Below are 12704 nucleotides of genomic sequence, written 5' to 3' on the forward strand. Positions count from 1 at the left end.
AGGAATCCCCTCACATGCCACTATACAAAGACATTTTATGATTCGCTAGTGACAACTACTAGTTGGAGATTTTAATGCATGCACAAATTCAACCCACATAGTGCTATACAACACACATGATGCCATGTATCAATACATTGCCCTAAAGGATACGAACATGCAAAGATCATCATGTGACGCTAGTGAGATAATAGAGTATGGCAAATATTTCATCAGATTGGGGAGTGCACACAAGATGGTTGTCTTTAACGGCATGTCACCATGGCCAAGTTCAAGAGGGCTCACATGTTGGAATCCCAAGGGGGGATCAAGTACAATAGACTATTTGATGGGATCACACTCTTTGTCACCAAATATCATTGTCTTTACCCTTTCAAGCAAACCTATTGGTTTAGCAACGGATCATACATATTTGAGTTTTGAATGACACGAGGTTGCACCAAGAGCTCACTTGCCACTCCAATTTCTAGATACCCTAGGGTATCAGTTTTCTGTAGGAGATAGCTCATGTATATAGAACTAGAATATATGATGGAGTGCTTACTATGGATCCATATTGCTCTTTGAATGAGATCACAAGGTTGGAAGAAGTTTTGCATGCACCAAGGACACATGTCTTCTCTCATATTGTGGGTACAAATAAAGTTAAAGCATACGATAGCTACCGAGGATACAACACATAGGCAAGCTCGATTGATCTTTCAACACGCAATGCAACGAAACAAACGAGCGTATTTGGCTAAACTAGAGGTGGAGACATGCCAGTTGTTTTTAGGATGAGACATCAAGAGGGCATGGGAGATATTTATAGAAAGGCAACCAGGCACCCCATCATAGCACTAGAGGCACGTTATAGCTATGCAAAGAACCTATACGATGTACAAGGCCAACCCCCTTTGCCTCCCCCATAGTAACCCGAAATGGCATTTCGGGAACATTTCCAAAACTTTGAAACACATTTCTTTCTTTGGGGGAGAGGGGGGGTTTTGGTGTGTGAGAAAGGGTTTTTGTTTAGGGGGAGAGGCCTTGGAATTTTACCCACCTATGTTTTTGTTTTTGGCTGATTGGCAATGTGTCTTAGTTCTCAGCTTTCAATGCTAGCCTTCAGATTACAATATTTATTATTATCGCATGTGTCTGCATGCCTATTTCTCTTCAATAAAGCCATCTATAGAGGATGAAAGCAATCACAAAGATTTGTGTTACTAAGAAGGCCTCACGCGCAGTAGAGCCAAAGCTCAAGGCAAAGCATGAATCAAAGACTGAGGTTGAGGCTACGTCATCACCCTCTCAGTCAAGGAGGGAGTCCTTGGATGAGGAGATGGAACACAAATCCTCAAATGATGCTTAGAGTATAGCATGTGTGATGTGTCACAGTGCCATAATCCATCATCTAGATTCTATGTTCCATCATTCTATGATGGCACGCAATGCAAACACACATGTGACATTGCCATAGACTATAGCTTTTTGATTACATGATCATTGATGTTGACACTTGGTACTAGAGTTTATGTATCTTGATTTTACTTAGTACTACTATGTGTCTTGGTTCTTGATGTTAGTCTTCAAATGATTCATGAGTCATGACTCATAGTTCATCTTGTTGTTTTAAAAATTGAGTCTTCAATTGAGACTTGACTTGTAAGTGGTAAGTCAGTAATAAGTATTTTATGTTCTTCAATCGTGTAGTCATCATGTTTGATATAAGTTGTAGCATGTTAAACTTCAAACGTCATGAATTCAATCATGTGACATGAAGACTTGAAGTTTTGTGTGAAATTTGGGTAGATATTGTTGTAGGCATTGATATATTTAGATTACTATGTGTTTATTTTAGGGTAAAATCCGAAACTCCTCCCCCGTTTCCAAAGCTCGCCAAAACTCCAATTTTTGTCGTTTCCGTTTCCCCTATTTCCGAAACTCCCCCGTACTTCGCCTTCCCCATCCATCTTGCAATTCATACTTTACTATAGGGATGGTGATAGAGGTGATTCATAGATGGGTGAGGATAAATTTCTTGGGGTATAGCTTGTCGTATTCGCAAGGCCACGAGGAGGCGCTGGTCAACATCATCGGTCAGTCTTAGAGGGAAAATTTTTCCAAAAGTTAAAATGTCATACATAAACTATAACCCAAATACGAAATGAATGAACCCATCCGAGGGAGGAATTGAACCCGCAACCTATTCTTAATGAGAACACGATGCAACTACTATGGTAGGCCATAAATCGACGAAAGCCTTGACAATCAGTTTGTATTAAACAAAAAACTATTGTACTCCATTTTGATTTTTGTAATTATACGCGCCCCGCCCCCTCTCCCCCCCCCCCCCCCCCCCCCGGAAACCGGCTACTACCAGTTTTCCAACATAAACGACAAACTGGACCCCAAGAAATTTATCCACATCGTTCATAGATTGCAATCTAGAAAAGCACAAGATCGTGATAGCATGGTTGGGAAACATTTTATACATACCTATGCAACTCTTGCTCCTTTTTTGAGACACATTTTTTAATCAAGTCATGGGTGAGAACTTTCTAGCAACTTGGATGGCGCATATGATTATACCACTCTTTGAGAGTGGGGACTCTATGGTACCAAAGAACTACAAGAACAATCATGATAAGTTATTACTTGGCCAAGATATATGGCTGCATTTTAGAGCATGAGCACAGTACATGGGCAGAGAGACATGGGTATAGAGAATGGGGGCACACAGACTTTAGGAGGGGGTTATATATTGGCCCTCAAAGCTATTATAGAGGAGGGTAGGGCACAAGGGAAGTGGATTTATTGTTGCTTTGTGGATTTTTGCAAAGCATTTGACACTATGCCCCAAGCTAGCTTCATGTAGCAACTACAAGATATTGGCGCTCCAGAGGATCTACAGTGGAGGATTTATGCCTTGTGTGAGTCAATGACAAGGAGAGTACATGCTCCAAGAGGATTTTCTAATATGATGGATAGTATTATTGAGGTGAAGCAAGGATGCCCACTTTCACCTACTCTCTTCGGTGTTTAGGCGGAAGCAAGTGCAAGCTTGGTCGGCATATTGATACCCATCTTATTGTATGTGGATGATGGGGGATTGATAGCGAACTTTCCTGAGGCTTTGCAAAGACACATGGATACATGGCACGTGTTTTGTATGGATAGGATTGGCAATGAATGTTCCGAAGACCAAGGTGATGGTGTCTCAGAGGGGATGTGGTTGAGTATGCTAGATCCTATGCGTATCTAGGGGCCAAATTTACAAGACCTACATTTTCATTGTGAGATGCAGCAACTGCAAAGTTGGATAAAGGTTATGCATCACTTGGAGCACTTGAGGTCAAATGTGCATATGCTCAATTCCAAAAATCGCAGACTACATTGTGGCTTTTTGGTACATTGATTAGCCTAGCCTTGTATATGCATCCCTAATGTGAGGCCCATGTCTTTGCAAAAAAGACCTAGAAGAGTATTGAGAGGCCATTTGTGATGATGATTGCTTGCATGATACAAAGCAAACCATCGAGCCCCATGAGATTATTAGAGTAAAGATTGGAGCTTTGTGATTGGCATTGTCTTCCTCCAGACAAATAGCAAAGAGTGGGGATCCACATTGGTGGTTGCAAAGCTGCAATCAGGGTTCAGGACACATGGATTAAAGTGATGTTTGACGCACTCCCACCACTACAGTCAATTTGGATTGCCCATACTTAGATCTAACTCGTATAGAGCGAAACTAACTTATCAAGTTAGATACTAAGAAGATTGATACAAATCATACATGGGTACACCCCCTAGAGCCCCTTGGTATGAAGCTAGCATAGTATCAGCATCATTTCTCATACATGTTAGAGGGATTCATTGTCGAGCCAATATACATGGACATCCATCTCTTTCATGGGATACGAAGTGCTATGGAAGAAATATGGACATCATCACACCAGCTCAAAATTTAGACAAGATAGAATACTTACATGTCTAAGGATGCACACATTTGCTAGTTATACCACCAAGAGGTTGATTCTGAGGAGTACTTTGATTGCAAATGTACTATATTTTATACATTAGAGACAGATTTCATTGCATTTTTCAAGAGGGATTTGAGACTCTTTGCAAGGTGATGAAGCATGAGGATTAGAGATGCCTACGACTGTTCTTTATTGGAGCTCCGAACGCATAAGGAGAAGCTTCTAAGAAGTAGGACAAAGACTAAGGTAGAGACAATGAGCCAATGGATTCTTATAGTTTTTTTTCAACTAGATGCTACCACTAAAGCAACACCACGACATCATCCACAAGTCAAAGGGGTCACAACAAACCAAGCAACCACACTTCATAGAGCATGGCACCCACCACCCCGTTGTCTGTTGGATCTAGAGGGGCGCAGATGAGAGAGATGGAGAACGAGCAGAAGTGAGAGTATGAGTGTGACGGCTAGATAGAGTGTGAGCAGAGTGAAAGTACGAGACGATTAGAGTGTACCAACAATGTGTTGGTACACAAAGAATAAAATGTATTTATACTTAGGACACGTAAAGGGTGCGTTCATATGTACAATGTGCGTGTACTATACACGGAGGTTACCGAGCCTTTATATCGCAACAACCTCCCACTTAAAGGTCTGATATGAACCTCTAGCTAAGCAACTCCCACTAGTTGAATGCAATGCTCGTGCTGAGCTTTGCTTAGACTTTTAGTGAGAACATCTGCAAGGTTATCTTGTGTTTTAATCTTGGTCAATGTGATTTGACCATCTTCCAGAATCTGTCTGATGAAGTGATATCGCACATCTATATGCTTTGTGCGTGAATGATACATGGCATTCTTAGCCAGATACACAGCACTCTGGCTATCGCATCCCAAAACTGCAGTACCCATAGACAGGCCAAGATCATCTGCAAGTCTACTCAACCATATAGCTTCCTTAGAAGCCTCAGTAGCTGATATGTATTCAGCTTCAGTGGTACTCAGTGCAACAATATTCTGCAACCTGGAAAACCAAAAAACAGCCCCACCAGCAACTGTAAAGACATACCCACTGGTGGACCTATGAGAGTCCAAGTCACCTACCATGTCTGCATCACAATAACCCTGCAAACTAACTGCACCCTGCCCATAGCAAATACTTTTCCTTTGTGTACCCTTAAGGTATCAAAGAATACACTTGGCAGCTTCCTAATGTGCTTTGCCAGGATTTGACATAAACCTACTAACAACTCCCACTGCACATTTCGATAGTTGCATGCATTGAACATAGCAAAACACTCCAAGCAAGGAGTTACATGGAAAGAGACACCAGAGTCTACAATCCAAGTCTAAGTGACACCATCATCAATTGACAAGAGTGCATCAATCACATCAGCCTTGGTAATCTGCATATCCTGCATGTGACATACAAGGGCATCATAATCAACTGCACATAATACATCAGCCTCTGTATCTGAAAGCTCTTCTATGACCACACTAGAGGCTACATTGGCCTTCTCTTTGCCTTGGGTTGTCTCCAATGTATGTGTCTTTTCTTCCTTCTTTTTATCTCCTGGATTCTTCTTTCTCTCTTGTTCCTTCTTGTAATACCTGCAATCAGGTTTCTTGTGGCCCTTCCGACCACAGTGATAGAAAGTAATGTCACTCTTTTCCTTTCCTTTGCCCTTGCTCCTGTTTCTCTGCCCTGCATTTGCATTTTTCTTTTCGGCCCTACCTCTTACATTATAAGCTGAGTTGTTGCCTTCTCCACTAGACATACATCTAATTTCTTCATTCAAGATAGAACCCCTCATCCCATCATATGAGAGATTGGGGTTATTGCTGAGTGAAACCACCAAGGTCTCCCAAGAGTCAGAAAGTGTCATGATCAAAAAGATTGCCCTCAACTTATCATCAAAGTCCAAATTTGCATCTTTGAGCTAATTTAGAATCCCTGTAAATGCACTCAAGTGCTCAACTACAGGCTTTGACTCATCCAGTCACATATTCACCAACTTGCGCATTAAATGCACCTGATTAACAGGTGTGGTGATCTCATAAGTAGTTTTCAACTTCTCCCATATTGCATAACCTCTATCTAAACCTTTAATGTCTGTCATAATGTCATCAGTGACACCCATCTTTATGTAAGCCACAGCCTTTTTATTCACTCTGGCCCAATCTGCATCAGACATTAGTGCGGGTTTATCTTCCTGCAAAGCATGCTCACAATCCTTTAGGAACAAAATGCCCTGCATACGGTCTTTCCAAAGGTCAAATCCATGGCCATCAAGCACTTGATGTCTGAGCTGGAAGAAGTTGTAGCCATTTTATCACGAACACAAGAGTAAATGCACTAATCTGCAAAAGTTCAAGCTGAACCAGCAAAATGCACTGCTGTTTTTTCTCAACCAGAAGTAAATTTTTGCTGTTGACCTTGCCCCATCATGTCCCGTCGCCCGTCTGTCCAATCGCGCATCATCTGCAAAGGTCACTTGGCTGTCGCCTAGTTCCCCGTTCGCGCACCGCCCGTAGAGATCGCCTGACTGTCGCCTGCGTGCCCTACAACTGGCGCCTCGTCGTCGCTAGTCTGCAACGTGGTCTCTCCACACACCTGTCTGGTCACCTCGAGCAATATTCTGCTCGTCTTCTACAGAGCTGCTCAGCTGCTCCTCTTCTTCACGGGAAGCGTGCACAAAAGTCAACTCTAATACCAGTTGTTGGATCTGGAGGGGTACATCTGAGAGAGATGGAGATCGAGCAGAAGTGAGTGTATGAGTGTGACGGCTGGAGAGAGTGAGCAGAGTGAAAGTACGAGACGATTAGAGTGTACCAACAATGTGTTGGTGCACAAAGAATAAAATGTATTTATACTTGGGGCATGTAAAGGGTACGTTCACATGTACATGTGCATGTACTATACATGGAGGTTACCGGGCCTTTATATCCCAACATTATCATGTTTGACATCCTTACTTCGATAGATTCAAGCCATCATTGCTCATCAACAAAGACGAGTATCTTCCCTTAGTGGACTCGATGTCTTGGACCACTACATAGAGCACTAGATGCTACCATTGCAGCAATACCACCACATCATCCACGAGTCAAAGCGGTCACAACAAACCAAGCAACCAGACTTCATAGAGCACAGCACCCATCACCTTGTCGTTGTGCTTGACATCCTTGCTTTGACATATTCGAGCCATCATTACTCACCACCAAAGACGAGTATCTTCCCTTAGTGGACTCCATGTCTTGGACCATTCCATGACAAATATTCTTGCCTCAAGGAGGGTACCTTGTTTCTGGAGAGTCATATTGATCAAGGTGGAATCCTACAATTCAACTAAAGGATCATCAAGAGATCCTTTTATACATGGTGGTAGCCCATGATTATTCTCGTCATAATCAGTTGTTTTTCATTTTCATTGTTGTTTGCTAGTCAAGGTGACTTAGTCTTTTGGCTTTTTGGCTAGCAAAGGAAAATCACAACAATCATAAGTGAAGCCAAAAGGCTATCAAAACACAGCACATAAATATCATATGGGGAGCACAACAGGAGTGGAGTGAACAATATGCAACCATGGACCAGCCACTTCAACAAGGACCACGCCAGCCGAAACAATGGAAGAAATCTACCATAACAATAATCCTCGAACACGAGCCACATGACCATACCTGACACCGTCAAAAATAAAGGCATTACAAGTACACCAAATGTGCCAAAGAGCGCACACACACACACACACACACTCTCTCTCTCTCTCTCTCTCTCTCTCTCTCTCTCTCTCTCTCTTTTTTTCGTAAAAGGTAATTGTATTAATTACGAAAAAAGTACAAGATTACATGATTACATGAGTACAAGAGACACGAGGGCCCTAGGCCAACGTGTGGGAAATCCCCGGACTAGTATACTAAAAAGGTTACACCAATCATGGCAAGGACCCAGAGGCAATTGCCAAATGCCAGGAATGCAAATCCTCCCGAGGGAGCAAGTCAGAGTGCCTGATGAGATCTAGCTGCCAATGCAAGAGCCCTTTAAGCCTTGCAATATGTCGCGGTACATTAGAGGCCGAATCAAAGAGAAAAGCATTTCGGGTGGTCCAAATGTGCCAGCATCCCCAGTATCTGAAAAAGTGAAATAAGATCTTCATATGTAACGGTGGCGGTGTGGGATACTTTGGGCGCACAAAAACCCAATCGAAAGGAGTCAGTGAGGACCCCACCACTGCGCGCCAGATTTGCGACAAGAGTGACCAGATATTCTTGGCGAGCGGGCAAGAAAGAAAACGATGTCGGGCCGATTCCGTCGTAGTGGTGCAGAAGAAACAATTGCCGTTCGAGATTCGACGCTTGGAAAGGGCCGAGGCAAGAGGAAGACCACCAATCAGTACCCGCCACAGAAAGACCTTGCATTTGAAAGGTGCCTTATTCTGCCATCCCTCCATCAGCGTTGCCTGCCACCAGGACAGTGATTTCCGCAGGCCCCAAACAGTATTAGCTTTCACACCCAGCCATTGGTGATCTTTAATGAGAAGATGATACACCTGATTAGTAGCGGCCTTTTCCAGACTCAACCGGCCTGCAAGGTCCCAGTCCTGCCAAGGGCGATCCATAGCCAGGGCAGGAAAGGGTTGCCTATCCTGAAGTTCCGACGAAAGCTTCCCCCATAAATCACGGTATCCGCGCGGGATCCGGAAAAGTCTCCTAGCAGTCCGAAACGATGCGAGGACATTGCGAGTAGAAAGGGTAGCATCCGCAATCGAAGTCACACCCAAACGGGCCATACGGTTAAATCTTGGTCTGAGCTGTTGTTTATCTTCCCATGAAAGCAATCTGGATACTGCCAACAATTCCATCTGAAAAGAATTAGTCTGCAAGCGGTCCCCTACAGGATGCCAGCGGGCCTTTTGGAGCACCACTTTCCAAGAGCCGACCAAATGCAGTAACAAAGAGGAAGAGGGACTGGAAAATCGAGAGTCAGCATTAAGGACATGCCACCATGAGGCCCGAAGCCGTGTGTTACCCTGGCGGAGCCCGCTGTCCTCAAGAAAATAACGGGCTATGATGGTCCACGGGTGGTGATCCACACACATGGCACGAAAAAGAGACCAACGAAGAGCCAGCATATGAGTTTCCGCATCCAAAAGAGCTCCACCACCCATGCGCTTAGGGGTACATGCATGTGACCATGAAATCCAGGAAATGCCTGCCTTCAGTGAATCCTTCTTCCATAGCATGAAACGAATGGGATGAGTGAGAGCCTTCAAAGTAGTGGGCGTCCATGGCAGTAATGGCAGGAAATACGTCAGCATTGGTAGCATAATTGTCTGAGCCACTTTGAGGCGGACATGGAACGGCCAGGCTTGCGACTTCCAATACATAAACTTCGCGGCCAGTTTTTGTGAAATCCACTGCAACAGGTCCTTTGGCCGCACATCCACCCCCAATGGGTATCCAAGATGCCTGACAATGGAGCCACGGGAAACCACCTGACCCTGCCAGCCTAATGACTGTAAATCAGGCTCCGTGCAACTGAGCATGGCTGACTTAAAGGCATTGATGCGAAGACCAGAGGCTTGACCAAAGAGCGTCCAAACATCTAATGCCTTGCGAATGTTATCCCTGTCCGCCTGCAAAATCATGAAGGAGTCATCAGCCAAAGATTGGCTAATGAAGTGCTGCCCCAAAGGAAGAGATAACCCTGCCAGCTGGGCAAAAGCCGCCATGGAGGATAACATTGAAAGGACCGGGTGAGTCGCCAAGGCAAAGAAGAGAGGACTCAAAGAGCAACCTTGTCGGACCGAGCGTGCAAGGAGAAATGGCTCTGTAACTCCACCATTAAGCATAACTCTTGAAGAAGCCTCAGTACTAATGGTGTAGATCAATCTGGACATCCGGATACCAAAGCCCATAGCAGACATAAGATCTGCAAGGAAAGACCAGTCCACACAGTCAAACGCCTTTTCCAGGTCCAATTGAATCAAGACCACTTGCTGATTGGAGTGCCGCGCATAGTCAATAGCCATTTGCACATTTAAGATATTATGCAAAATGTTGCGGCCCTTAATGAAACCCCATATTGGAGAGGGTGCACAATAGCTGGAAGGTGCTTGTGAAGCCGATTTGCCAGCACTTTGGAAAAGATTTTATACATCGTGCCCATCAACGAAATCGGTCTCCAGTGTTGCAGCTTTGACGGCGAAGGCACCTTGGGAATCAGTTTGATAAGGCCTTCTTTCCATGAAGAAGGCATGACCCCTGTTTCCCAAACCTGCTGAAACATGACCACCAATGGCTTTACCAACTGCGTGGCCGAGTGCTCAAAAAATTCATTAGTGAGACCATCCCAACCAGGACTTTTATCCTTAGGCAGGTGCAACAAAACATCCATAACCTCCTCTTCGCAAATATCCGCCTCCAAAGTGGCTTGCATATCAAATGGAACCTGCTGCTGGACCAGATGATAGAAGACCGAGTGGGCATGCGTAACCTGGCGAGAAGGCAAGGGAGAAGAACCAAAAAGATCCATAAAATAATTTCTGCACATATTGATAATGGTCTGCGGATCAGTGACCATGCGACCTTCCGAATCCTGGAGTCGAGTCATATTTTCGCGAGCCGGAGAAGCATGCAAGGCGCGAAAGAACTTATGAGACTGACAGGCACTATCTTGCACTGTGTCAATCAAGTTATGCAGCTTGGCCTGCTGATAAGATTTCAAGCTAAATACTTGAATAAGATGGACCAAACGCCACTCCACTGACAGCAGAAAATCATCATCTGGGGAGTCCAGGAGCAAGGAACGGACCAAGGCCAATAAGTCCTCTGCTGCATGTCGACGGCGGCGACAAAGAGAGGCATTATGAATCCCATGCTGCCGAGCCACCCGCTGCACATTAGAGAGCAGGCGTGCAAACGAAGCCAAGCCCTCGGAGGCGAAGTCCAATAAGAACCTCTTAATCAATTGCTGCATATAACCCTGAACCTCTCTCTCTCTCTCTCTCTCTCTCTCTCTCTCTCTCTCTCTCTCTCTCTCTCTCTCTCTCTCTCTCTCTCTCTCTCTCTCTCTCTCTCTCTCTCTCTCTCTCTCTCTCTCTCTCTCTCTCTCTCTCTCTCTCTCTCTCTCTCTCTCTCTCTCTCTCTCTCTCTCTCTCTCTCTCTCTCTCTCTCTCTCTCTCTCTCTCTCTATCTCTCTTGCCGTCCGCCGTCCGTTCATCCCGTCCGTCGTCTGTTCATCCCGTCTCTCTCCTACCATCCGCTCGTCCGTCTCTCTTGCCATCCGTTCGTCACTTGCCCCCCGTCTATTCTCCCGTCTCACTAGCCCTCTCTCTGCCGCCCGTCATTGCCTGTCACCGTCGCCCTCTCTCTCTCTCTCTCTCTCTCTCTCTCTCTCTCTCTCTCTCTCTCTCTCTCTCTCTCTCTCTCTCTCTCTCTCTCTCTCTCTCTCTCTCTCTCTCTCTCTCTCTCTCTCTCTCTCTCTCTCTCTCTCTCTCTCGTCACTGACCCATCCGTCATTGCCCCGTTCGTCTATCACTTGCCCCATCCGTCACAATCGGACGCCCTCTCGTCCGACTCGGACACTACCACGTGGACTAAACCCCTTGTCCGAGTCCCCACAATCGGACGTCCCTCGTCCGAGTCCTCACCCCCGTCCGACTCGGACACTGCCCCGAACGTCCCTCGTCCGAGTCCCCGCACAATCGAACGCCCCCTTCTCCACGTGACCACGCTCCCTCATCCGAGTCGACAACTGGACCATACCATCCGAGTCGCCGGACCACGCACGCCAGCCCGCCCCTACCATCGCCCTCCCTGCTCTTTCGACAAGAGCAGTCGCCATCTCTCCTCCCTTCGTAGCAACCGCCCCCCTCTCCCCCGCCCTACTACAGGCCTCCCTCACGCCCCGGACTCGGCACCCATATCACACCACCGCCACTAGCCCTGTCAATACCCGACTTTTCCGCCACCTCCCACCACCCCCCATCACGCATCCGCCACCACAATGAGGCCAGATGCACACATCCCCTGAGCAAGCCCAGGAACCGTGAGGAAGGGATGGGCTCGAGCAAGACATCCCCATCACCAGGCAACCGCACAAGAGGGGAGAAAAATGAGAAATACTCAGCGATTTGAAGCAGCATTGACAAGGTGACAGACTACCACACAAGGAAAGGCATGGAGGCTCTCCGAGATGTATGCAAGGCGCATGACCAAGACATCAGCAACATCAAGGAAATCATGGCAGCAATGTGCGCGGAAACTGCACACCAAATCAAGGAGGAAATAAGCACGAAAGTGCAAGACTGGAAGAACAAAATCTACGCCGAGATCACATCACACTTCACCTCCTGGAAGGTGGACATTGAAACGTCCCTCCAGGAGAGAAACAGGGTGATCGAAGAACTGAGGCACGAGCTCGATGAATATAGAAACCAGCTGGACCTACTCAAGAAGGAGGAAGGAGAAATCACCGAAACAACACCCACCAAGGTGCAAACCGAGATCAACGAGCTGAAGACACAAGTAACAAAGGAGCTCAACACATGGGCGAATATAGTGAAACAAGCACAAGCTGAAGTGGCTGAGAACTCCAAATGGATTGAGGTAGCCAAGAAGTCACCAACAAAGAAGGAGGAGTTTGTGAATGCAACACTGGAGGAGGAGAAAAGGAGAAAGCTTAGAGCGCTCCACATCCGGGTGGTCGGATGGAAGGAAGGGGATAGCCCCCTGGCAGACGC

General features: G+C 45.9%; 1 protein-coding gene across 2 annotated transcripts in view; it reads right to left on the bottom strand.

Moving 5' to 3' along the window:
• LOC148032425 (CMP-sialic acid transporter 2-like) overlaps positions 1 to 12704 on the bottom strand; it is a 109525-nt gene that overhangs the window by 10897 nt on the left and 85924 nt on the right. The window lies entirely within an intron of this gene.

This window comes from Lygodium microphyllum, chromosome 8, assembly GCF_053477565.2.
Source record: "Lygodium microphyllum isolate KBCC chromosome 8, Lygodium_microphyllum_v1.1.10, whole genome shotgun sequence".
NCBI lineage: Eukaryota > Viridiplantae > Streptophyta > Polypodiopsida > Schizaeales > Lygodiaceae > Lygodium > Lygodium microphyllum.